Source organism: Boleophthalmus pectinirostris, unplaced genomic scaffold (assembly GCF_026225935.1).
Source record: "Boleophthalmus pectinirostris isolate CB_2022bp ecotype Guang Dong unplaced genomic scaffold, ASM2622593v1 HiC_scaffold_21, whole genome shotgun sequence".
Lineage (NCBI taxonomy): Eukaryota > Metazoa > Chordata > Actinopteri > Gobiiformes > Gobiidae > Boleophthalmus > Boleophthalmus pectinirostris.
The window spans coordinates 15,488,201-15,515,926 of NW_026571175.1; positions in this window are offsets into that span (position 1 = coordinate 15,488,201).

A 27,726-nucleotide genomic window follows, 5' to 3' on the forward strand; every position below is an offset into this window, starting at 1 on the left:
TAAGCAATAAAACATACTTGGAGTTATGTTTTGTGTCATTCATGCAAGTTATAGCTGTCCTTCAATGTCTTCTAGAATTTCTTTGTGAAATGAAAGCACTTTTCTGCACCCACTTTTCATAACCCCGCCTACTCCATGAAGTACTGACCAAAATACATCAATTTTACAGAAAATTTACTCTTTTGAGCTTTAAGACATTTTATAATATTGGTACCTCATCATAAACATACCTGAAGTTGTGTTTGTTGTGTTTTTGTTTTTGGTTTGTTTTCCAGACATGTTTGAGTAATCCTTTATTATTAATCTGTCTGCGTCCTCAAAGCTTGAAATGCTCTGTTCCACCTTGTGATGTCATGGAGCGGTAGTTTTCAAGTTAACAGCTACCTTTTACCTTTAGTTCAGTAGAGATTTTCAATTCCAGAGCTGAAATTATCCAAATGATTTTAGTGAAGGTGTATGGAGTTTAAAAACACAGTGGAGCACTTCCTGTATCTACCATATGACACCACAACTCAAATGTTTTCTCTTTGAGAAAAGAACTCAGCCTAAATATGCAGGCTTTGTGTGGTATGTTTTGATGAGAAACATAACATAAATATATAACATACATCAGAAAATAGCATAATATGGGTCCATTCAGTTTGATAATGCTCTACATTTAGAAGGTAAAATAAAAGTATAAAACTGTACTTTAGATCCTCAAACTTTTTATGAGTGGAGTGCCACTATTTAGATGTAATTAATCCAGTGATATTGTGTTAATGTATTGATATACATCTGGCAATCTTTTGTTTCAAGTCTTTAATCCTTTGAACTAAAATTTCCCTTAAACTAAGTGTGCCATATTTAATTTGTTTCCATATTTCAATGAACATTTTTCACTGTAACTTTTCACAACATTCTCTTCTGCTGCTCACCTTTGAGACGTAGGGTCACTGGTTCAAGACCTCTGGCAGTGAATGTGCAGTACTGTCATGTAAGAAAAAGTTAGGACACACCCTTTCATGCAATTTCTCTTTTTGTCTTTTACTACTTTCTAGATTTTAGATACATACAGAAGACATCAAATATATAAAACAAGATATATATACTACTTTGAGGATTTGAATACAAAAAAAATAAAAAATTGTATTAGAGTACATAATTGTCTATATAATTGTCTTCTGTAAGTAAAGTAATTTAAAAAGTAGTAACAATGAATGGGAGGGTATATCCAAACAAAAAAAAATGTATTTAATATTTGTGTTTTTAATTACCACAGTGTAGTTTATTCAGGTTTTTCTCTATACCATAACTTAAACTCAAGCACTCAATCATTTAAATCAGTTGAAATGACATGGGCATGTCTTCATAGATAAGATGTAAAGAGGTCATTTTCCCCTCTATTTAAACTCTCATTGATATTTTGGATTTCTTGCCTGCCTGGGAACATCACTATTTTTGCCTGTTCTTCCTCCTCCCACATGGACTCTCACACAGACAGGCCCAGTCATGATCCATAAATATTTACCCACTCACTCATCTGCTGTTACTGTGCAGCTCTTGTGATGAGTCTAAAGGACGTCCAATGCAGGTTTATATAGTCACATCCTGCAGCTGACTGTAGTGGACAAACTGTTTTCTACAATTCTAAACCAGGAAGGATGTGTCTGTCTTTAGTCTTTCTATAGACATCTTTTATTACATTTTCCGCTGTATTTTACCAAAACTTGACCACTGCCAGAAATACTAACTGCCTTTCTGTTCACAAAATGTCAGCTACAATTGTTTCTAATCTGTTTATCTACAAACATGAAAAAGTGGAATGTATAACGTACTCTTTCAGGAATAATTAAGATGGCATTGAATAATTAATAGTTGGGCAGTTATCTATCTGTTTTCTGAATGTTGATCAACCTTCTTGCCTGCTTTTATTGTTTTCTCACTTTATACTGTAAGTTTTCAGATTGAGAGTCTGCTACCGTGGAGATGCTTTTGCAGTAAGGCCTGTAATGTTCCACAATATGGTATTAAACTTATATACGAGGGATTAATTCAATTATGGGTGTTCATTGCTTAAAAAATCTGTATTCTTACTGTGAGTGGAGTCACCTCTTCACATATCTCACCTGCAAATCAGCCTGGTGACGTCTACTGCATGTTTCTATGGAGATTGAAAAGTTTAATGCCATATGTTGGAATATTGGAGGTAAAGCTATAACATCTCCATGGAGACAAGTCAAGTAACTGTGGGCCTTCTACCAGAAAAGTTGTACAGTGTACATTTAAATCAGCAAATTGGGAAGCCTTGCTAGGCGAGTGCTGTTGTGATTTTGGGCTGTACATTATTATATTAAATTATTTCTGTCCTCTAGTGCAAGAATTGTTTGTTTCCTTTGTCAACCTGGAATCAGTAAGTTTCTTTAAGCCAGTTAATTTGTTTCACACCAAATGCAAAGACCAGCTGATTACAACAATTCTCAGAAAATATACATAATGTATAGTATACAAAAAATCTCAAAATATTCTCTTTGAGTTGACACTGCCAAATGTTAGTAGTCCAATCCCAACTCTGAACAATGTACCAGTATACTGCCATTGTGTACATAGGCAAGTATCTTAACCCAATATTACCAATGGTGAATGGCACACATTGTCAGGTTTTCTTCTGTCAGCCTACCCTAGAAGTGATGTTATTAGGTTATTTTTTCCAACCAAGAGTTTGTTTTCATACCAGTTTCAACTCACTAGTGGTCTTCCTCAGAGTGGTCACATGATGTTGCTGTGATGTGTACAGATTTTGTCGCTGTCTTCCTACCAGTGGAGGGATGACAACAACGCCTTACAATGCATTATCCCAGGTGTGTAAGAGTAAAGAGTAAAAAGTTTATAGTCCCATAGGCACATTTCTGTATTTCGATTACTTCTTTTATTTGAGAAAGTTGGACTGCAGATGGGTGGAGGTGATCTGAAAAAAGAACCTAATAACAAATATTATCAGAAGGCCAAATGAACCTCATTGGACTACACTAGAAGTTGTTATTATCACAGAGTATTAAGTGACTTTGAATATTGAGTTGAAAATCAATGGTAAGACAACTACAGCCTACAAAGACCATGATCCGTTGGTCCATTTCAGAATGTCCAATAAGTATTGCACTGTGAGGTTACAATATCTATAGCCCTTGTACAATGTCAGATAACAAACCATTATAACATATTGTATTTTATTGTAATGTATTTTTTCACTTGCCTGACCAGCCAGTCTCTTCTACATTCTGTTTGAATCCAAAACTTGAGACGATCCAACCACAACCTCTAATTTGTTGTACGTGTCCTTCAAATGTAGAAGACATCTGCTCTTGTATCATTCAGAACAAAATATATATAACTTAATTTACCTGAGATAAGTAATAGTTTTGTGCTTTGTTTGTTGATTCTGGGAAGATCCATGCTGTTTCTGTTGTGTTGATGTTGTTTTTTCTCCTTTCTATGTATAAGCAGCCATGTTTGTTTTTGATGTGAACAAAGCATGCATCTCTTACTGGTTATAACCTTCCTGTCAATCAAAACCCTCTGAAATCAGTAAGACAGAACACATCTCCAGATCCACTCGTCCTGATAAAGTTTTGTCAAAGTGTGTGGTTCTGGGTGGTTAGGCAATTTTCTCATAGTATTTATCACCCTAAACATTCAACTCGCCAACTCTACTGTATTATTCCATCTCTGTCCAACCAACCGTGATTCACATTGCTAATGGATAATCTTAATTTCTCTATAAATTGTGAGCATTTGTGCGCTCAGACATCTCCAGAGAACCCAGCCTGCCCCTCAAAACTACATTTCACCCCATTCATCACAACCAACGTCGGTAATGGGTGAGGTCAGATTTTTGTAGTTAGTATTACTCTAGTGTCCCCATCAAAAATTTAGAAGACAAATGATATTAGAGGGGCTATGTCTATCTTTAATCATGAGGTTTAAAGTCATTTTCATAACTAATCATCTTTGCTTGAGCACTTCTCAGCATGACGAAATCGACCCCAGCAGAGTGAAATCTCCTACAGAACATGTGGGCTGTCCGGCGCACACGCATGATTTATGAGGCTGCTGTTCTCGTGTGGCGTTTATGTTACACTCGGAAATCTGACAGATATACGCTCGGCCCAGACGGCCATCAAACATAATGAGGAATGTCTCAAACCTGTCATTCTGTGGCTTTTTGGACCCCGTTGTTTAAAAGTCATCATCATCTAAAAAAAAAGAAAGAAAGAAACAAAAAAGTATGTACAAAGTTGAAAGAATGAATGAATGTTTAATTATATTTATTATTTATGTATTGATTTTTTTGTTTCCAATCCAAGATGCAGGTAGCTGTTGAATAATGCACAATTTAATGACAGATATTTTTTAGAATTTGTTTTTTAATCACTTGAACAGTTTGATGATTTACTATTAGTAAGATGGATTAAAGAGTCAAGAAAAATAAAGTTACAAATCAATAAAGAGTGTCTGTGTTGTAAACAGATTAAAGTGTAAGCCATAACTTTCACATAACTTTTGTTCTTTAATCAGTTTCCCTTAAAGTTATGGTTTAAAGCAGGGTTTCCCAAACTTTTTTTCTGGCGACCCATGGTTTAAAAGTCACAAACCTTTACAACCCAAGTCAATAGACATTATTCGGAAATCACAAAATAAAAGTGGATTTGACCGTTATTGAAGATTAATGAGAATATTTTATTGTTGACTGAGAGATCATGTCTCTCTGAACAATTAATATTACTAAAGTTTTAAACAATGAAAAACATTCAATAAAAGGGATGCTATGTCGCCTATTTGGACATTAAATGTAGCCCATTTCTTTTTCTTTTCAGCATTCAATTGAACCAGCAATATTGGAACAAAATAGTCAATAAAATAATTACAAAAAGATTAGAAAATATACAAAACATGTCTTAATATTTCAATATTTCTAATGAGATAGATGGGCCTATTTGTGTGCTGGAGGAGAGCACATCATGCATATCAATGTCAGAACTGTATATTGCATACCTACACGCAGATCGTGACAAGGCGACCCAAAAAAATAAAATAAAATCTCTTGTGACTCACCTGAGGGTTGTGACTCAGTCTTTGGGAAACAATGGTTTAAAGAAACTGCCTGCGCTCCCACTGTTTTAAATAAGGTGTCACAATCTCAACTCAGCCTGGTTGCCAGTGCCCTAACCTGCAGATAGAGAGCACACATTAATTTCCCAGTATATGGACAGGACTCATGTGAAAGGTCAGAACCTCCAGAATTCATTCACTGAGCTGCAGAGGCTGCACTAGCACTGATTCATGACTGGCTGCAGGAGCTGTGGTTTAGGTGGTCACTATTCAGATCAGAAAGTCTTTTAGGTTTAAACCAAGTGGATTCCAACATTGAAACTAGCAACCCAAATGAGAGACTCGTGCGAGGCTCAGTCTGCTTTCTGTTTGGATAATCATCTTGAGAACCAAATCACCAAATAAAAACATAAACAACTTGTTCATCATGTTTAATGTTTTTGTAACTAAGAATAAGGAAAAGCCATTAGAACATTTTTAACTTGTATCTGGGGACAAAGAAGGGATATGTTTACGAAATGTTTTTATATTTGTCCTTTTTCCACAAGCGTATGAAACATGTTAGAAAGATGTAGCGTACACAAAATGCCAGTTCTCACACTCCCTGGATGTATAAACCACAATAATCTCTGACTTGATTTGCTCCAATTCATCCATGTAACGTGGCATTCATTCAGTGCTCTGGTACCACCTTGGAAGTGCCTTGTACGTCTCTGCCTCCACCAGCACACAGATGCCCCTGCAGACCGCTGTGTAAGGGTCAATAGTCTTTACATCACCCCTGTATCGCTGCCAGCCGTCGCGGGGGTATTTGATCTGTCCGCTCCCATTAACACACAAAGGGAACCGCAATGCATGACGGGAGACGCGCACCAGACACGCACGTACACACGCAGCCTACTCGCATGTTTGATCAGGCTTTATGTTTGCTCATATGAAGTGTCACTGTATATGCCATTATCTCCCTTGAATTGAGCCCAAGTCAAAGCCAGTGGCGTGTGTAATCCGCAGTGGGCAGCTATAATGGTCGGTCATTGGGTCCGGCGCGGCATGGCAAATGGCCCGATCAGGAGTTGCTTCAAGGAAATTCATAGGCTAGCCGAGAGAGAGAGAGAGAGAGAGAGAGAGAGAGAGAGAGAGAGAGAGAGAGAGAGAGAGAGAGAGAGCATGTACCGCTAACTTTTATGTACATTTAATTTGCGAGCCCACCGTTCTTTCAGGGTCAAGTGCTCCGTGGTCTAGCATTGGGTCGGAGGGATGGGGTTTGCATGTATTGTTCACGTTCACTTTCATAAACGTTTCCCAGCTGGTCGGGTAACAATAACTGGCTACAAGGTCAAAGCGGCTCTTACAGGCCAGAAAAACAGCATTAAGATTGGACCTCTGTGTGTGACTTCAGTGCGTTTCAGGTTTGTGATAGTTGTTGTTGGTGTAAATTTATGTTTGCAATGCAGTGTTGAAGTTAGCGTTTTCCAGTGGAGTGGTGTATTTGCGGTATTTTCAATTTCAGACATGTTTCATCTATATAAATTCTCTATAGGTCTCGAAAGTATGACTAGAACATTAATAAAAGTGGAAGAAAAAAAAAAACATGTGCTGTTATAACTTTGTCTCACTTCCATATGAAAAAGTAATAAGCTGAATATATTAAAAAGGTGCACATGTATTGACATTGATTGACTATAACAAATTTAAATCCTCACAATATATAACATAAATATTAAGTGTGGAGGGCATTCAATCAAAACACATGTAATTACAAAAAGAACATTAACAATCTTTGAAATGCACACATAGATCACACAACTGTTCTCAAGTCATTTTTATTCTGAATTGAATATGAATGATAGATGGATTATAATATATGGATTACATTCTATATTATATTAGCATTGAACTTGTATTATTTGGACACAGGTGACAGGGTTTCTTATATTTGGTTTTCCCTGTTTTGAAAATTGCTTTAGAAATCTGAGAATTAACTGACTAGAGGTGTTACAATCTCATACCTTGTGCTTGTGAACTCTTGATATTCATTGTCAGTTGATACTTTGCCGTGAAATCACGCTGGGGGTGTTTTACATGTATGTGTATTGGTGGTATGTTCACAAGTTTCCATGGAGATACAAGGCAAATTAGCAACCAAATTAATTTTATAATAATCTGAAAATTCACGAAAACATACAAAATTGATTTAAAGGGACAGTGTGGAATTTTGGACATAGGACCTCATTTCCTAGTTCACCAGAGTGTTGGAGACGTGTGGAGACACTTTTTTAAATATTCCATCCAGAGGTCTCTGGGGCTAGACTAGTGCATGTCAATGGCCATAGTAAGCCTGCCACTAAAAACAGTCTTACCCACTCCACAAAACACCCGAAGCAAAACAGTTGTAATGGCAGACTATCAATGTGAATATCTGTGTCGATAGAATAATTTTTGTATTAAATCCAACCTTGCATTTGAAGCATTTATGTCTGAGCAGCAGCAGCGAGTTGTACTTCCTGATAGAAAGCTTGACAGCAGTGGACTGATATATGAGAAAATAGTCCCTCAACATGCGAAGATTCATGCAATGTAAGGTTAGTTTTATTTCGAACATTATTCTATCTACACAGACATTTAAAATGATAGTCTGGCTTATTAATAGATTTTCTTCGGGTGCTTTGTGGAGTGGGCCATTGACATGCGCTTGCCTAGCACCAGCGACTTCTGGAAATACAAGGACTGGATGGGCTATTTAAAAAAAGGCTCTCGACATGTCTCCAACACTCTGGCTAACTAGGAAATGAGGTCGTACTGTATGTCCAAAATTCCAGACTGTCCCTTTAAACAACACATTTTCAGGAACCAGTGATCAAGACAAGTGTTCATGGTCTTGTTTAGGAGTTAGATTTTCAAAAAAAGGTGAGAGTGACTGACTGAAAAACTCTTGACCAAATACTAGCCAGCTTGTGGCTATACTGTTTTATGAGAGGGACTTGTTATAATTCTAACTATGTCAGTTATTTATGGTTAGACTGTGTTAAAACAAATCATATTTATAGTTAACATCACACCCCCAGGAAATGCTGATTACAGTATTGTAAATTATGGGACACGCTAAATGATAGCAGTCCCCATTTATGTTATTATATTATATTATATTATATTATATTATATTATCACTTTTCTACCTTCAAGGCACTTAAAGCACTGTACACCACTCACCCATTCACACACATTCATGCACCAGTGTGGGGGCGAGGCAGGTTAAGCATTTGCCCAAGGACACAATGACAGCATTCATATGTGGCAAACAGTGTTTCTGTCGGGTGTGGTATTTGAATCACCAACCCCTGGAACAGAAGGTATACAATTATATTATAAATTATATTACAATTATAAATATTATACAATTTATATAATATTTGTACTTTTGTTTTCCTGTAGTCAAAGCAATTTTAGATGTTTTTTTTTTTTTTTAGCATTTAGCATCTTTAACTTAATGTATCCTGCTGGTGTGTACACTTGCTTTCCTCCCAAATCAAAAGAAGTTAGAAGGGTTGCACATGGAAGGGCATCTGTTGTAACTAATTACTGCACACAAAGTTAGGTGACCCTGAGCTGTGCCTACCGCATAGATAAGCGCTTAAACACATTATGTCTATCCCAATAAGTCTTGTCTGAATGACGAAAGCCAAATCATGACTTCCACTCCATGTATGCTGTTTGTCACCTTGTTTTGGCTGCCCCATCGCATCACTAGTGAACATAATTGCTGGAAATCGTGTGACAGTGGTGCCTCCTGCCATGCACAGGGTCAGGGCCGGGTCGGGATGTCTGTCCAAACATTAGCATCTCAAGTGTCCTGGTGATTCATTCTACTGCTCCTCTGATTTCATGCTCTCTGCTTGTGCACCCAAATACGCTTCAGATTCCACAAGATGTACTGAATGCAGGCCCAGTGTGGCGACAGCGAGCACTGCCACCCCCCACGCATGAGGCAATCTCCCCCCGGAGTGATAAGCAACCTGGCCCTGACCGTAAATGTATCGGGGCTAGTGGGATAATTAGCGAAGTTCATTCTTAGCGAGTATATTCAGGAAACTAAAGACATCAGATAGACTTGTTTAGGCTAGATTGCACTAAATAGGAGGCAACATTACTCTGTTTTCTGATCTATGTTATGATGTTGTTTAATCACCACAAACATATCTGGAGTTGTGTATTGTTTCGTTCACACGTTTAACACACTGCATATTTAGGCCGGGTTCATCTGTCAAACAGAAAGTACTATGTTCCACCTTGTGATGTCATTTGGTAATGCAGGAAATGCTCCATTCTATACATCTTCACCTGAATCATTTAAAATTAACATGAAAAATACTGGTTCATGACATCAGAAGGTGCACAGAGAATTTTGATCTTTGGAGATGTACATAGACTAGAAAAACACTAGAAAAAACGTTAGACTAGTTAAAGGATTACTCTAATATGTGAATGTTTTTAACTTTATAACATGGCTTGAAGCTCACAAAAGTCAATTTTGAATAATATAGGACGTTTGAAGGTGAGCAATGTGACTTTTCAGAAGGAGGGTCCACAGCATGTTTGTCTCCATGGAGATGTTATTGCTTTGTCTACAATGTTCCACAGAATAGCATTAAATAAATGTATGGAAACAAGCAGCGGTTCTCTTCACCATAAAAGATATATAGAGCACTTTTAAGTTCAAACTTGGAACGTGTTCTTGAGCTGAATTTGGACAATCAAATGATCAAATTATTGTATCACAATGTATGATTGTGTTGCTAGACATAAGGCTGCATTTCAATCTTATTAACCAACTCTTAACCATCTCTTAAATTGCCACTCTCTTTTTCAGGGTTGTCACTGCAAAGAGTTGAGTAGTAATTTGGAACGTCTTTATGCCGGATGCCACACCTGTCACTGCCACTTCCATCATTGAGATTTGAACCACTCACCCTCCGGTAAGTGGATAAACATAATCCATCCAACACCACCTTTAGCTCCATTACTGTTTCAGCTCACAAAATAAACTTCAAAACCAAAATCACTTCTGTTAGTATCTACGGCTCACTATCTGATTTTCCCGCACACGAGCATCAGACTGCCTACCCTAATACAACAATGTGATCAGAATGGCTTCGTATGACTGATAGATGACAAAGCGAAGCAGGCGAGATAAGCTAGTGCCGATAATAGTGTCAAATGAATAGATGATGCATGCTCCAAGCCCAGTGTAATTCAATTGTCAGGAGCACTATCAGACTCTTGTTTATCTTAGAGGGTACTTTCCAATCCAATGTGCTGGGAAGGCATTAACTGTACATTTAGAGATAGACTGGCTCATTTACACTGATAAGGAGAGAGTGTTTCCCTAAGGATTTTATTATGGGTGCAAATCAAAGTTACTGGAAAATATATTTGCGCGTACATTCTCACATTGTTTTGTACAATCAGAGAGAGAGACTTTTTAAAAATTATTGTTAAAGTTGCTGTTTTTTCTGACTTAAAACGTGAAAAAGAGAACTACTGTAATTTCAGGACTATAAGCCACAACTTTTTTCTCACACTTTGGACCCTGCTTCTTATATAACAATGCAGTGAATATATGGACAGATTATTTGTTTGGCACATTGTCATTCATATATACGGTTTATAGTGATATAGTGATAAATGAACATTAGTGAGTGTGATGTGTCTTACCCATATGCGTTAAATGCAGTTGGGTGCGTAAATGATGAAAAGAAACGTCTCAAATTCAGTAGCCGGGCGTCCTCTCATACCTGATCGATACAACTAACCTAGGCCCTAAGAGAGCCAGAAATCTGCTGAAATCCTACGAGACACTGACACATGGATATGAAGCATAACACTGACATCATACCTGACAGGACAGAGACTCTTTCTGCAGGAGACATACGCAGTAGAGGCCAGGAAGAGACGGGGGTGATGCGCCGAGGAAGATGCTTGTTTGATTGTTTTGAACAGTTATTTTGTGCTTCATGTACACACCCTCCTCATGGAAAACACACGAAGAAATGGATCTGATGCAGCTTTTAAGTTAAAGGCAATTGATGTGGCTGTCGTAGAAGGAAATCAAGCTGCTGCACGTAAACTTGGCATCAGTGAGTCGATGGTGAGACATTGGCAATGACAGCGTGATGAACCGACTCAACACAAAAAGACGATAAAAGATGGCCCGAACTTGAAAATGTTCTTGAAGACGTTGAAAACCTGCAGCTTTTATTCAGGTGCAGCCTATATATGTATGGTTTTAAAATTTAGTTAAAATTTAGTTGATGCGTCTTTTATTCAGGTGCACTCAATAGTCTGGAAATTTCTGTAGTTAATTTTAAATGGTTTTGCAGTGGTCCATAGTTATTCGTATTCATTCACCGCTATGCTTTTCGCAGCTTTCAGAGATCAGAGCAGAATCACAGTAATGCTAACAACTAGCATGATAAGCGCACACTTCCTGATTTTCTGACACTAAAACACTGTATAATTAGTTGAAGACAGTGCACAGTGGACTTATTTGGACCTTGTATGGTAAATGGTCACATTTTTATGCAGTATAGCCACTTATAAATCCAACTTCAAAGCACTCATAGCACTCATACACCAATGTCTGCAGACACTGGGGGCGAGGGGGGTTAATTCTTAATTCTTCTGGGGTAGCTGCAATCACAGTCTTTAACCTGACCTCTCTACCACTGATGTTTATAATGTTTATGCCGAGAGTGGGATTCGAACCACCAACCTTTAGAACAGAGGACGAACACTAGTACCAACTGAATTACTGTCACCCCTCAAGAACTGTTTGTACAATAATATCTGTACCGGGGCAAAAAATAAATAAATTATTTGAAAAAAAAAAGGGTCCCTTTAAACTCAAATTTTCCTCAGTTGTTTAATCTGCTAATTCTTCAACGGTGTGCTCAATAATATCTGGCTTACTAATATCACCAGCTCTCAGCCATCCAAGACAACATCTAATAACAAGAGCCTTAGTAATCGGATAATCAATGGTTTTCATTTAGTGTGAGTGCATATAATGTTATGGCTGACGTTGCATTATCTATGTGCATACAATAATGACTTTTTGCCAGTAACTCTGCAGTAGAGCGGTGTTATATAATGCGTCTAATCGAACATGCTGTTTTTCTTTAAATATATATGCATACACAACCTCTGAGTTGTTTGGATCTGAAACAAGATCAGTAAGCCATTCTATGAGGGTCAGCATCAGGTCAGCTGTGGAGAAACTGCACTGTGTAAGCTGAGAAGAATGATGTTTTTGCATAATGTTACAGATATTGTTTAGGCTATCTTGCTGGTACCATAAAGTCACCATATAGACTGAATTGACAAAAAAAATATAAAAAATAGAGCCAAATTTAAAGGTCCTATATTACACATAATTCTAATGAGAGCCTTTAGTCATGTTATAATGTTGTTACCTCATCAAAATCATACTTATAGTTTTGTGTTTTGTTTCATTCACACGTGTTTGAGTAATTCTTTATTATTAGTCTGTCTACATCCCCAAAGCTCAAAACACTCTGTTCCACCTTGTGATGTCATGATGCGATTTTGTTCAGTTGAAAATGTCCATTCCTGGGCTGAAATTATCCAAATGATTCTAGTGAAGTTTTATGATTTTTTTTATTTTTTAAATACACTTATTCCATTGGTGTATAATTTTACTTGTCAAGTTGAATCTAGTCAAATGAAGTAAAATGTTTTTAATTTAAGTAATTTTGACTTGCCTAGTTATTGCTTTTATGCAGTGTATGTTTCTAATGAGGAAACATTATAACATAGATCAGAAAAGAGCATAATACAGGCTCTTTAATGACCCATTTCAATGATTTATTTATGTATTTATTTATTTGTGACTGTTGTCTGCCCTGCACATTTTCTTTTCAGTCCTGAAAATGTGAAAGAAGGAGTCTTTTTTTTTTTTTCCACTTGCATTATTTTTGGACGGTACACACAGTTTTGGCCACATTTAAACATCTTTGTACTGGCTTGATGTGAGATTGTAATATTTGGTGAAAAAACAATAAAACAGGTTTGACTGCCCTAACACAGCCACCTCAGCCCAAAACATAATATGGCAACAAACAGGCTCTTTCACACTCAATAAAATGCTTTAGAGTTGGGCAACACATCATAGTCTGATTGTGAACCAAAGCTTTTACAGTATACTCAACCAAAATGTACTCTCTGAAAATAAAAAAAAATAAAATAAAAAATGAAATAAAACGTGAACTTTTATGCTGTGACTCGCCAGTTGAAAATTGCAGCCTTGCCTATAAATGACTACTTCCTCTAACTGCAACCTCTCTACACTAATCCATGAGTATGTTTATGACTCTTAGAAGTGCCCTTAAAGTACTCCATAAACAACTATTTAGGACGTCTCTCACTGGGTTGGATAAAGTCACGAAATATTTAACAACATTTTCCCGCAATCTTGTACCTTACCTTCCTGCACTTACATTCTTATTTACATGTTTTGGTAGCTTTAACAACCTGACACTGACTTTAGCTGCTAGTTACTGCACATTTAAGCTGTTTTATTGTAGCAGTCTACCTAAAGTGTAAACAGGAGTGGATGAAGCCTCCCCTTACATTCCAACTGTCTGATCCATGGCATAATCTGGATTTAGCTACTTTTCTTTTGCTAAAATCTGCAGGAAAGATCCTACTGTGCATCACCCATATTTTAAGGTTAATCTGCAGGTTTAAACTCACAGCCACATATGCAGAATGAGAGACTGGCTGAGATTAGGGCTCTAAAGATGGACATCAGCATTATTAAAAAGGACTGAGTCATTTTTTTTTTTTTCTAAAATAGAAAAGGAGCTAATCTGGCTGGACACATACAGGACGTGTGTCAGATGGGGATTTGTACTTGTGGGGCTGGGCAGTGTGAAGCAAGCACAGGAAGTTGAAAAATTATAAAAAGTCATATTTTAATTCATTATTATTGGGCTGTAAATAACTAATTATGTTATTAAAATGGCTAAAATCAAACCTGATATAACTGTACACTGTACAATAATGGTATTATAGTCATGTTGGAAGTAGTAGTATTAGTAAATGGTCATGAAAGGCACTATCAAACTTTACATCAAGGAACCACTCACCCATACACACACACAAGTTGCTATAATAGTTATTAGTAGTAGTATTAGCAGAGGCGGTGCTACCATTTGGCAGCCACTGAACCTGGAGGGGCCCCCAACCAATTGCTCTCAGTGTCACTAATGGCCGAGGCCTCAGAGCAATTTGATTTTCCCTCAATGTGACAATAAATGAGAGTAGTTTATTTAAACAAGAAAACACCATCAAAATATTATCTGATTGTTAAATCTATTTTAATTGTCAAAGCATTCCCCCTTTCATGTTAGAATGGATGAGTCAGCTTGATCGTGATTTGAACATAATCATAGCATCATCATAATCATAATAATATGTAATGGATGTAAACAAAAATGAATTTGTACTAGCAAAAAATAAAACTACTTTCAGCTCTGGTTATCTGGTAGGCTACCTAACTAATAAGACAAGTTTCCAATTCCAGCTCAAATTAATGTGATGTGCCTGTCTCAAGAACAATGGGGGGGAAAACAGACAATAAATATACAAAAAAAAATAATAAATAAATAAATCAACAAAACAGTGCATTATAGTGAGGGCCCCAATCTCAAATTTGCCTTGGGCCCCTAAATTGCTAACTCCACCACTGAGAATTAGTAACAGTTAAAGCAGTTTTATCATTACATAGTGTCAGAATTCCCAGAGGTGGTAAGATACTCTTGTATCCGCAGCGGTCCTGGGGCAGACTGATGGAAGCAAGGCTGCCGATCTCTGACCACCACCAACACTCACGCGCACACCACATTTATACTAGGCAATGTGGATAAAGTGTCTTGCCTAAGGACACAACAACAGTTTTTACAACTGGCTCCCCACTGTGGCTCCTGATTTTCCCAGCAGTCTCCCATTACTAAACAGGCCCGGCCTTGCTTAGCTTCTGAGATCTGACGGGATCGGGCCTTAACAAGGAGATTTGCCACAGGTAGTAGTAATAATAGCTATTTTAAGTTACTGTGATATTATTACAAACATATCAACACAGCAATTGTATTTGAAGAAGTGCAATAATAGTAAGAGTAGTGGTAGAAGGAAACATTTATTTTTATATTCTATATACTGAAGTCTGAACTTATATTGTAAGTTCAGACTTTTAGTGATACCTTACTCACATAATTTCCAGTATCTTTCATTTCATTTAAAGTCACAGTACTTTATTTGCGTACATGCTCTCCTCTGCAGTTTGCTGATGGTTCTGTGACACATGATGTTCCTCTATACGGCGCAATAAAACGACCTTCTAATGGAGAGAGGGTCTGGATGGACACAGGCTATTTATTATAGATCAGATTTATCCTTGTCCACACTTGGTTCTGCTGTTGTACTTTATGTTCCTTGTTCCGTCCTGACCTTTTCTCCTTTCCTCTAGTTTAATGTTATTTTCCTCACTTCCTCTCCCATTTCCAGCCTTCCCATCATTACTCTTTCCTCTTCCATGCAGCCGTTCGTCCTGGTCGTCCTCCACTGTCTTCTGATTCTACATTTCTTTAACGCATTACATCAAAGCTCATTAATAACAGTGCGAGGGCTGCTTAATAATAGATTTAGAATAGCTGCGAACAACACATTTTTACCAGACACTAATTACTTTAATGCAACTGCTGGAATTTTCAGAAAACTTCAGAGTGACTTTGTGTACAGTATTGTTGACCTGAGCCATATGCTTTGCAACTAACAACTATACTTTTTTGTTTTTTTCTCACAACTTTTCGTCCACTCAAAGGCAAATGAACTCCTCAATTTTAGTCATAATATAGATCATGTTTAAGGTGGGGTTCTTGATTTTCAAATTCTAAAAGAAGGAAGCAGAAATGTAACTTGTTCCTATTTGACACATTGCTATTTCACATGCAAGACTTTTTGGCCATTACTTTTAGGCCAAACGTAAAGCAGGGTGGACCACCTTTAAACAGCCAATCAGGTCTCATCCCAAAGCCAGACTCATACGGCTCTTTCTTTATGCGTTTTTAATAGATCAGATGTTTTTCTCATTATGATACTTGACAATTTTGATGAATAGTGGTTTGATTTGTTCACAAAGTTCTGCTTTTACAATACACTTTTGAGGGGGAAAACATTTTATCGAGTGTAATGCTTATAACTGCATGATGTGCCACCTCCAGAAAGTTCCATACTGTACCTTTAAGGTTTTTGTAGGGAAATATTCCTCTGCATTTGACCGATCCTTCTTTTTAAATCTGCAGCCTTCTTGTTGTGGGGGGAGAGTACCCATTCCATCAACGTGCCAATCTTATATCATTTGCATTTTTAACTAAATATTATGACACTAAATACTTTACTAAGTGCAGTCATTGTAATCCGATGTTAATTATAGCATGGAGAAATGCCACAAAAGACTCAAAGAGCAAGTTAAAATACAATGGTGTACTATTATGCAGAAAAGTGGCTTTTGAAGTTGGGCATAAAAATTAGTCCACTCCGTTGATTACCTGGTCACCATGGCAACAGTCAGTGGGTGGTCTTTGAATTTGGAGCAAGGGAAAAAAAGGAGAATGTGAATATTTAACATTGGGTGACATTGCCAGCAGCGGCATACGCTTCCCAAATTTCAATAGCTAAGATGAGCTTGTAGCTGTAATGTCTGATTCTTAAAATGGAAGGTCAATGTCGCAGTAATGTGGCCAGAAATACCAATTCTATTAAGTAGGAGTAAGTTGTCTGCTGTGGCTTAGAGCGGAGTGGCTTGAGAGGAGAAAGAACAAATCAACATAATAAAACCATAGTAGTGGTAGTAACAGCAGTTGAAGTAGTAGCTTTGTTGCTGCAGTAGAAGTTGTTAGTGTTTGCAGTAGTATGAAGTAAGTAGTAGCTATAGTAGTCATAGTTGTTGAGTAGCAACAATAAAAGTAGTTCTACCAGTATAGTAGTAGCAAATGCAGTATTTGTATGAATCACTTTTTTATTTTCCAATTTTGAGAGTAAGAAGAACAAATTAACAAAATAAATGGTAGTGGTTATAGTAACAGTAGTATTAGTAGCGGTTGCTGTTGCAATAGAAGTTGTTAGTAGTGGTTGTTGTAGTCGTAGTATGTAGTAAGCAGTAGCTGTTGTAGTAATAGTTTAAATTTCAAGATAAAAACAAAACGAAACAAATAAACAAACCAAAAAAAAAAACAAAACAAAAAAAAACAATCAAAGCAATAGTATGTAAAAACTGAGGATTTACATGTTTAGAATTAGTGTCAAAATCAGTTTTATTCATATACCATTCATATATTTATATATATATATATATATATATATATATATATAGGTTGTTGAGGATTTTCCATACATCCACCTTCCCATTCACAAAACAATGACGTATAGGAATGGCTGCAGTCTGCACAGGTCTGCTCTCCATTGATAACTGGGCTGCAGTCGACAGTGAGTTAATGGTAGGTGTACGTGTGTGTGGCTGGTGAAACATCTGTCACCACTGGATCTGCCCACTGGGGGGCTCTTGTGGGACCCGCTCCTCTCCTCTCCGGAGACTCTACACTGTAATGCACTGTAATGTCGCTGTGTTGTCAGACAAGCTGCATGTGCAAAAGCTCACCAAGCCTCTGCGGGCTCTGAGTAATCCATGAATCATTGGGGAGATGTGCAGGACAGCTCAGAGGAGGCGCCCATGTTTTTCAAAATGGAGGCGCACATGGGTTTTTGATGGGCTGCTTTGAACAACAAACAGACATGTCTGTTGTAACACAAGCTGATTACATGTTATATTATCAATTTTTGTATTACATTTTTATCATGTTTTTCTTGATTATTTTTACATTTGAGAATGCTTTGTTTAATATATTAATTATAAGGTCAATATCAGTAATTTCCTTTTGTAAATGTTTGTCCTTTTTGCTACTTGCCCTTCTTCATATAGGAAGTAGTCATGATTTAAGATATTAAAGGGGCTGTACCCAATAACTTTTCATGTAATAAATTAAAATTTATTTTTATTTAAGTTGTGAAAGCATCTCTTACAGGGTCAAAATGAGACCACTTTGTGCTGCCTGTATTTAATTATAATGCATTTTTATCAGCTGTGAACCAGGAAGTAATGCTGGTGTACAGTTGCTAGCAGTGCACTAAATAACTGTGATACTAGGAGTATGTTAAGAAAGTAAGGAATAAGTTTGGTCCTTTTTCTCTAAAAGCTTAGAAATGTAAATAAATATTAACAACTTACCACCTGTTTGATTTGCATACCTCTATAAAAACGTATTGTTTGGGGTCTATTAACTCTCAGCCATTAAGTATTTTTTACTACTCTGAAACACTATTCCAATTGGAGCATTTATCCAGCTATCCTTCCAAATGAACATGTCGCTGCTGATGTCTTATGCAAATCCTGTTCTCTGGTTAATTCCCAGCTTTCCCTGAGCCTTCCGGAGTGTGTGTGTGCTCTGTGCTTCCTATAATAGCTCACGCAGGCATGTCTGAGAGCCGGCCAACCTTCATTAACCTTATCATTAGACTGACCCCCGACAGGACGCCTCTGCTCTCACTCGCTCCATGGGCAGCTCTCCCTCTGCTACTCACTGCAGCAATAAAGCAGCAATACCTGGTTTTACTACTGTCTGCCCAAACGCTGTCTCAACCAAATCTGTTACATTACTGCTTCTAAGGGCTCTGCAATTAATCCACTTTTATAGGGCTTTATAATTGAGAGCTCTACAGCCAATTCTCTGTCAGAAGAAAGAGTGTGGTTTTGAGCACAATTCATATTTTGGAGGAAGAAAACAAACAAGTTACTGTATTAAAGCTACCATTCATAAGTTTACTTGATTTCTTTACCAGTAGATGGCAGATGTGAAACCTGCTCCCTCCTCCCCCCTCTTCTCACCTGGACTTTGTTCAAGCTCACCTGTGCTCTCTGCTCTTCTTCTGTCACTGCTCAGACAATTCTCACATTTGATGCCCTCTTTGGTAGCAGTGAGGAATGTTCAAAGACCTATTTAGCTGCACAGCTATTCTCAACATAGCATTAATAAAGAAAGAAAGAAAAAATAAAATAAATATATAAATAAATATATAAAATAAATAAATAAATAAAAATACTGACATGCAGCATGGAGCACTTTTAATTCACAGAGACAGTCTTGCCTTGGTTATTCTGCCCAACACCAACTGTGGCAACTTCAGTATAACAGTGGTGTGTGAATTAATGTTATGTAAAATGCCTTTGAATATATCAAAAGGCATAATATGAGATAGATGAATTTTTACTAGGGACTGTTACTAGGGATGTTATAATAACCGAAATATCGTGATACTGTATTGTCAAAACAATATATCGAATTACAATAACAATTAACAATCTAAAACTATCTTTTAAACTCCAGAAGCTTTTCGTCAACCAAACAAAGGTGATACCTAGCATTAGCAATTGCCTGTGCTGTATAAGACATCATATCTGACCTCACTGTTGCTCGGAGTTGCAAAGTCTTAAGACATTGTTGCATTTACAGTTGAGGTCAGGTAACGGGCAGTCCGTCTGACTTGAGAACTTGAAAAAACTTAGGTAATTCATTATTTCTTCAAATTGAAAAAAAAGGATGAAGGCTATATTTTTCCACTTTAATACACTGCTCATTTATATAAGCGCTGATATTGCATGTACGGAGCATCGTTGGAGCCATGAATGAACGCTACACCCAAGTTGATCTTCACTCCGCGTGTACCGCTAGCTTTTGATGTGCTCCGAGTGCGTGTGCCATGAAAGCCCACAGTGATTAGTCCGTCTATGTCTCTCTGCCATATGAATAAGGACCCCAGGGGAGCAACGGAGAAGACGTCTAGACTTATTCAAAGACCCAAAGCTTTATTATCAACCGTACAGCAACTATGAAGAGCCTGCCTATTCACTTGTGTGGCCCCATACAACACTGCAATAGCTGGAGTTAAATAGCAATCACATCATGCAAGAGAGGAAATGAGATTAGGCCCCGCTATATACGAACCCAGCATTAGCATATTGGCCTGTATGTGCTTTGAATGCTGCTCATATCAATACGCGTCTTCACTTCTATTGCCGCAGTGCGTTTAAGTACAGTCAATTGCTAATGAAATTATGTTAGAGATATTAGAGTAAAATTCTATAAACAAATTACAGGCTTGCGTAGACTGGCAAGACTGAGAGACAGATCTGGTGCATATATAAAGATAAAAAACAGGTGCTAAAATGTAACACGAGGCAGGTCTGATAAAATATTTTCTATGTTTTGTGCTCAGACAAAAATGACCTTGGCCAAGACAGGAAGATGCATGAAAAGGGTTTGCAGTTTAAAGCTTGGTAGCGCAGTATGTTTGCAATCATCTGTAGCCATTTGCACAAGGTTAGAATCTGTTGTTGTCTCAGCTATGAAGTGTGAACTAGGAAGGTGTCTTTAAATTGTCAGCTGTCGTCTATATACTATATGATCAGATCTCAATCTACATGAGGCTCAATATTGAATAGAATGCTTTTGTTTTTATAACAGGTTGTTGATAATGTGATGATCAGTTTTGTAAAGTAAGGAAGTAAAGAAGGCCATCTAGTCAAATTTTAGTGGGGGTGGAGTTAAATAAGTATTTACTTCCTCCCACTCCTTTTTCGGACACGAGTAAAATCTGTGTGACATTTATTTTAACTTATGGCAGAAAAAAAATTTACTTTATGTGTTATATCTATGTATTTATGTTCTCTATGCATGTTCTATGTGTTACTGTCCAAATAAACATTCCTTCATTCATTCAGGTGTGGTCCCGAAGGTACTGCGTGTCACCTGCTTGTGCTCATATTTTAATCTTTTGCCTGGAATGTTCCACAGTATAGGATTAAACTTCTCTATCTCTATGGGGACAAGCCTTGCTGTAAGAAGGTAATTGTTTTGATTCCGAGGCCCTGTTTACACGAGAATGCTTGTGGGTAAAAAGGACAAAATATTTTATAGGAAGTGCCTTTCATTTAGACGGTGCCAGCATTATTGGGGCTTAAAAACACAACACCTCCACTGTAGTGTTTCCATCTACACTGCCCAAGACGCAAAACTCTGGTCAGATCTGCTCATGTCGCGTATGCGTTTACGTCACATATATCACCAACTAGCGTCACCACCTAGCTGCATGGCATGCATACCAAATCAAATTCCACACACTTTTGTGTCACTGTATGCATGCAGATTTTCCCCAAAACGCTCATCGAAATGCGGAGTAAAAAGTGAAGACGCGACGCCACTTTTGTGCCTTTTGTTCAGATCGTCATCATATAAACGTAGCCTAAGACTTGTGGGAAATATCATATAGAGCAGCAGAAATACCTGCCACCTCAGACTCTCCATTTTGTCTTCTTCATCACCAGTGTTCAGGCCCAAAAAACTGCATTCACTGTTGCTGCCTGTACCTGCAATTTTCTATTTAACAAACCAAGACATTGCCAACTGAAAACCTGGTCTTCATTGTGACTTGAATTGGTGACTCAGATTTTCTGATGATAGGTTTGCTTAGGTAGGTCAGATCTGTGGAGAGCACTGGTCACAGTAAGAATGCTTTTCAAAGTAGTTTTGAGTAATAAAAACTCTTGATACAAAATAACTGCAAGGCATATAATACAGTGGAACATTCCTCTCAGTTGAGACAAGCAAGTTGCAGACCCCCCACCAGAAAAGTTACATTAGAATTCAAATGATATTTTTACTATTTGAGTGATCTGAACTTTAAATTTAAAAAAGATAGATCGGAAATGAAAGTATGTATTTGCTACTGTGAGAACAGAAGACGCCCATGCACACTACACATACAGTAAATTGCTTTTTCCATAGCTTCTATTTTAAGTCCTGTTTTGATCCTGGTTACTGAGAGATCTCACTGTGCGACTCAAATCGTCATGGCGATGAGTGTGGGGGCGATTTAGTCAATTACACTTAGTTCTCCTCTCCAGAGAACAAACTTGTCATCATTGATCTGAAACACATTATGGGGGTGGCAATGTAAAGAAATGTGTTTGGAACTGCATGTCCACTTAACTTCGGGGACTCAGTTTTTCAACTCGTGATGTTCTGTCAATAAGTAATCTCCACAATTGACCCTGTATGCTCCATATCCATATTTAAAAATCTGTTTTAATGAACCACGACTGTCATCTCACCATATTAGTTTGTTGTTTACATCTATCATAGTAATAATCTGTTAATATCCAACATGCATTACCTTCTAAAGTAGATCAAGAGCAAATGCAGCTAAGAGGATATGGACTAATGACTAGTTTCACACTTGCACTCACCACATTCAGTTAGGGACTATACCTAGAACTAAGCTTGCTAGAACAGAACCAACCCAAGAAAATTGGACTAAATGGGCCTAAGCTAAAATGGAACCAAACCTGGACAGGTGCAAATGCTACCAAAGATTACTCATATTGGTTGGCTACCAGTATATAAAGTCACATTTGCAAAAAGCTAAATTTTCCTGAATATTTTCTCAACAACCAATTCAAACAGTGCATCAGAAGCTAAGCAAGCCGGGCCTGGTTAGTACTTGGATGGTAGACCGCTGGGAAAATCAGGTGCCACAGGGTGCGCCAGTTGTAAAAACTGTTGTTGTGTCCTTAGGCAAGGCACTTCACCCTCATTGCCTAGTATGAAAGTGGTGTGTGTGTGAGTGATGGTGGTGGTCGGAGGGGCTGATGGTGCAGATTGGCAGCCTTGCTTCTGTCAGTCTGCCCCAGAGCAGCTGTGGCTACAGCAGTAGCTTACCACCACCAGGTATAGACTGAATGAATAATGCTCTGAAAAGTGTCTTTGAGTGTTCAAAAAAGTGCTATATAAAACTGATGCATTATTATTATTATTATTATTATTATTATTATTATTATTATTATTATTATTATTATTATTATTATTATCATTAGATGGTGCACTGAACAGAGGCAAAGAGAGAAAAGGAATCAAACCTGGTAGCATCTTGTTGTGGGGAGAAAAATCGAACTACTAGACCACTGTTCCATCCCGTATAATGTATGCCCAGGGGCATAACAAAGTAAACTTGAAACATAAACATTTAAAATGAAATAGCTTGTGACCAGTCTTCCTAATGTCTTCTATTACATTATGGAATGGATTGTTTTTCTCATCAGCTATTCCATTTTCATAAGCATTTCTTTCATTTTATTACCTTTGCCCCCTCTGCCCACAGTGATCCTCTGAGTCAGGCCTGAGTGATTGAGCGAGGGGACAAATATCAGTCTAACACGTATGTAATGCAGATGAACATGCAAATGAATGGCTAATGTATTCCGATTGGCGCTTTGTCTTTGTGTTTGGAGCTCCTATAGGTGATTCTAGCCCTGGGCATAACAATCATTCAACGTGTTAATGGGTCACACGCTGAGCTCGTTAGCTATGCACAGGCCTCATTAACATACAAATTCAATTAAGTTTCCCCCGCACCAAAAATGAGGAAGGAAAAACAAATCTTCTGTGTGGTGTCTACTCTGGGCACATTTTATCTTCGTCACAGTGAGTGGAGGAACGTGGCAGTGACTTTTCCCTGCTTTGAGCGCATTGATGAATACTTTATGGTCTTTTGCGAGGTGATAGGGTTCAGTGCGGATCCAGACATCAGTGCGCTGGGGTGATGAGATGTTTGCCCTCGCTCATAGTTTGAAGGGGAATGACCATTGTGCCATTAGCTGTCAGTCTATTACTTACCCACAAATACGGTGCACTTGAGCTGAAACTAAGAGGGACACAGTTACTGAAGTACGACTGCATCAAAGTATGGCTAAAGATTGATGTGTAAAGGCTTTTAAAGGTATAAACGTATAGATTACATACATGCACTTACACTATATAACCACTGCGTAGTCCTTTCTTGACCAGGCAGTCCCTTCTACTTCTACATTTCATTCAAATGTGTGAAAAAGAGCGTGAAAAACCTCTGTCCAAACTTGACAGTCCAACCACAGCTGCTAAATTGTATCACGTGTCTTACAAATGTGGAAGACATCTCTTGGAAATTCTCAATCAGTGCTTTGATTTTTGATTTTGAGAAAACCCACTATGTTTTTCTGTCCTCTGTGTTTTTTCTCGTTTTTTACGTGTAATCGGGCAGTTTGTTTTTGACGAGAATGGCGCATGCATCTCTCTGATTGGTCCACCTGTCAATCATGGCCTCTGAAATAAGGGAGACAGGATACAGATCCAGATCCATCTTTGTATAGTTTTGCCAAAGCATGTGGTTCTGGGTTAGCCAGGCTGGCTCCACCTACTGCCTCCACTCAATTTCATTTCTCTCCAGCGACTAGGTCAAGAATTGGAATACACTAGACGATTTGCAAGAACCCCGAAAGTTGTAGACCGCGCACCAGCCAATCAACAAAGAGCTGTGAAGCCATAATGTCAAACTCAGTGCCTGTCTGGGTCACCTTTGTGGTACAGCACAACAGTAAACAATGCGGTCGAGATGGATGTAGACGAAGCCATACTTTCATACTTTCTGAGTTGGCAACAATTCCCGAGATCGAGGATTTAAAGCCGGAACAAAGAGAATTTTTGATAAATTTTATCAAGGGGAAAGACATTATTGCCCTATGGGATTTGTTGCATTAAATACTTACGGCCAAATAGCAGGTTGGTTGAACAAAAAAAGTACCCACATACTGTCGAGTGAATGAATCCTAATGCTGTGAGGTCAAACAGTTTCCACAAGTTAAACCGGCTGATGAATCAGGCTAGTTCTGGGTGGCCAGGTAACAGATTTTTTTTACTGTGAAATGGGATAAAGAGTGAGGAGAGACATTCAGCGATTTACCAGAGCCAGTAATTAATCTTACAAAGCTGCGGCCGCACAGAGCCTAACATATGCCCTGAGACCAGTCCCCTTGACAATAGTGCAAGACCACCCAGGGGCAGATTGATACAGATGTGGCAGCCAAATTGTGGCATTAGTCTCAATGGCAATTACCTAACATTGTTCCACTAATATATTGATACTCACAGTCCAACAGGGTTCATTTGGTCTTCCCGATAATGAATTTTATAGATTTTTTTTCCCTTTTTTTTTTTCCGAGACATACAGTTTGTGACAAGTATGAGGAAATCTGCTAGTGAACAGGTATAACAACAAAATAGCTTTGCCCAAAGACACAACAACAACAGTTGACTGGACTGGACTGTAGTAGGGATGTAACAATAACTGAAATGATATCGTATGGTCTTAGTTCAAACAGTAATATTGTGGACCATAACAATATATTGAATTACAAGTCTCTTTGCTTAAATTAAGAGTTATGTTGCAGCAATAGCTAAAAAAAGACAGAGGGAACTACATAGACCATGATCCTTTGCTCCATTTCAGTGTAGGCTACAGAAATAACAGTTCTAAACACTTTTAAGTCTTACTTCTTTAGATTAAGTCTTGTCAAGGCATTTTAAGAGGAAAAAGCAGCATATTAACAGTCACAAATATCACAATAAATATTGTACCGTGAGGTTCATACTGTGACGATATCGTATCGTCAGACTTGGATATTGTTACACCCCTAGATTGTAGTTTCCAAGTTTGAGGACAGTCTGGATATTTATGTGAGACTTGCATTACTGTATTTGCTGCTACTACTAAAACTATTCCTCAGCTGCATAATATGAACATTACACAAAACTTCTTGATAAGTAACGACTTTTATTGCTCCGCGGAGACATAAAATACATGAGTACTTAAGGTCTTCTCCGAGGTGATCCGGTTCAGTGCGTCTCCAGACATCCTTACGCACAGGGAGGGAGACTGGAGAAAGCTTTGCCCTCTTTGTCTGAAGGAGAGTGGCATATCAGGTGTATGGGCATTCCGTCTTGTGCCATTAGCTGTCTGGCGTGGCAGCTGTTTTCGACGGGGCCATTGTGGGCAGAGACAGTGCGCGTGGCAGAATTAAGCCGTCCTCACCGCCTTGATTGAAAGCCAATTTTCAAAGTGGCGCATAGTCGGGAATGCTCAATGGCGTCGGGGGCCTAGCAGGCACAACCCTTCATCTTCCATCATGTATTCTATTGGCAATGCTCTTATCAAGGGAATTGGTAATTAGCGGCATGCATTGTGTCAGAGGACGGAGCACTGCATACCAACGACATTAAAGGCCTGATGAGATAAGAGCTCTGTGTGTGTGTATGTGTGTGTTTGTGTGTGTGTGTTCTGTGCATTCAACCTCCAGGGACCATAGTTAGGTGCCTTGGTCGTGGCAATGCATGACTTCAATTTACATGTTTGCATATTTGACAATTAACCAAATTGATTTCCTGTGTGGGCTGGTGCCTGTTGTTTTCCCAAGGATTTTTTTTCTTCATCCCCTTCCTAACGGCGCGTCCATCCCCATATCAAACAGGTCCCAATAATGGCAGCAGTCCTCATTTGCATACCATTAATTAGACATTCACACAAAATGGCTAATTAGCATATATAGCGCGCAGTATTTTGTCAGGGTGAAAGCTATAGCTACGACTAACTTTTCAACATTTCATATTACGCGTTGTTTTTGCTATCTATGCAAATGTAAAAGGAGTTTGTGATGGGTTTTAATCAGTTAGCATTTTGTGCATGAACAAGGGGGATAAGGGTGCTCGTCACACCTTTTTGCAGGGTAAAAGAAAAGCTTTGGCAGGCATGGTTTGAAAAAATAGAAGAGAAAAATACACTAATGATTATGTTTTTTTTCCCCAACCATGGAAGAAAAAAGAACTTGATGACATTTTCTTTGAAGGGCGGTAATGAACCTCCTTGGAGAGCTTGAAACAGCATCCAAACTTGGCCAAGCACTTCTCCTGTTACTAGAACCATTATTAGACTTGTATACCCAGGGATGGAGAGCACCGTAATGGCATCTGAAATTCAAGTTTAACCACTTCTCGGCACTGAAGCTAGCGCATGTCGATAAATTTACATGTGAATTCGGTTGTCAGGAGAAGCAAAAGCAAATGAGAGCTTTTTGCCGTGTTATTGATTCCACTTGTTTTTGCCTAAAGGATGGAGCGCTGTTTGATGAAGAATGGTGCTGTGAGATGATTATTTCACACATGTATTGTACTTACTCTGTCACCTGCAGTTTGGTTTCAAGCTATGATTATAGAAAAAAAAAAAGAAGTAGAAAGCCTGTTCACTAAAATATAGGAGAAAAGTGGCAAATACAAACGTAGGTTTAAATTCTCGATATGAAAAAGCAAGTTACTCACAATCCACGAGATTGCTGGTTTCATTTCAAGTGCATACTGAAGTTCAAGTCACTTCAGAGTGAGGACGTTTGTGATAAAAAAAAAAAAAAGGGCATCTGATACATCTGATACATCTGATACAAATAACTTTCCAGTTATTTATTGCAATTCAAGTCATGCAAGTCCAATGAATAGCTTGAAATGGTACAAAGGTAAGTACTGAACAGCCAGACATAAAAAAAATTAAAAAAAAAAGATAAAAGATAACAAAACACAAGTCCAAGCTCTG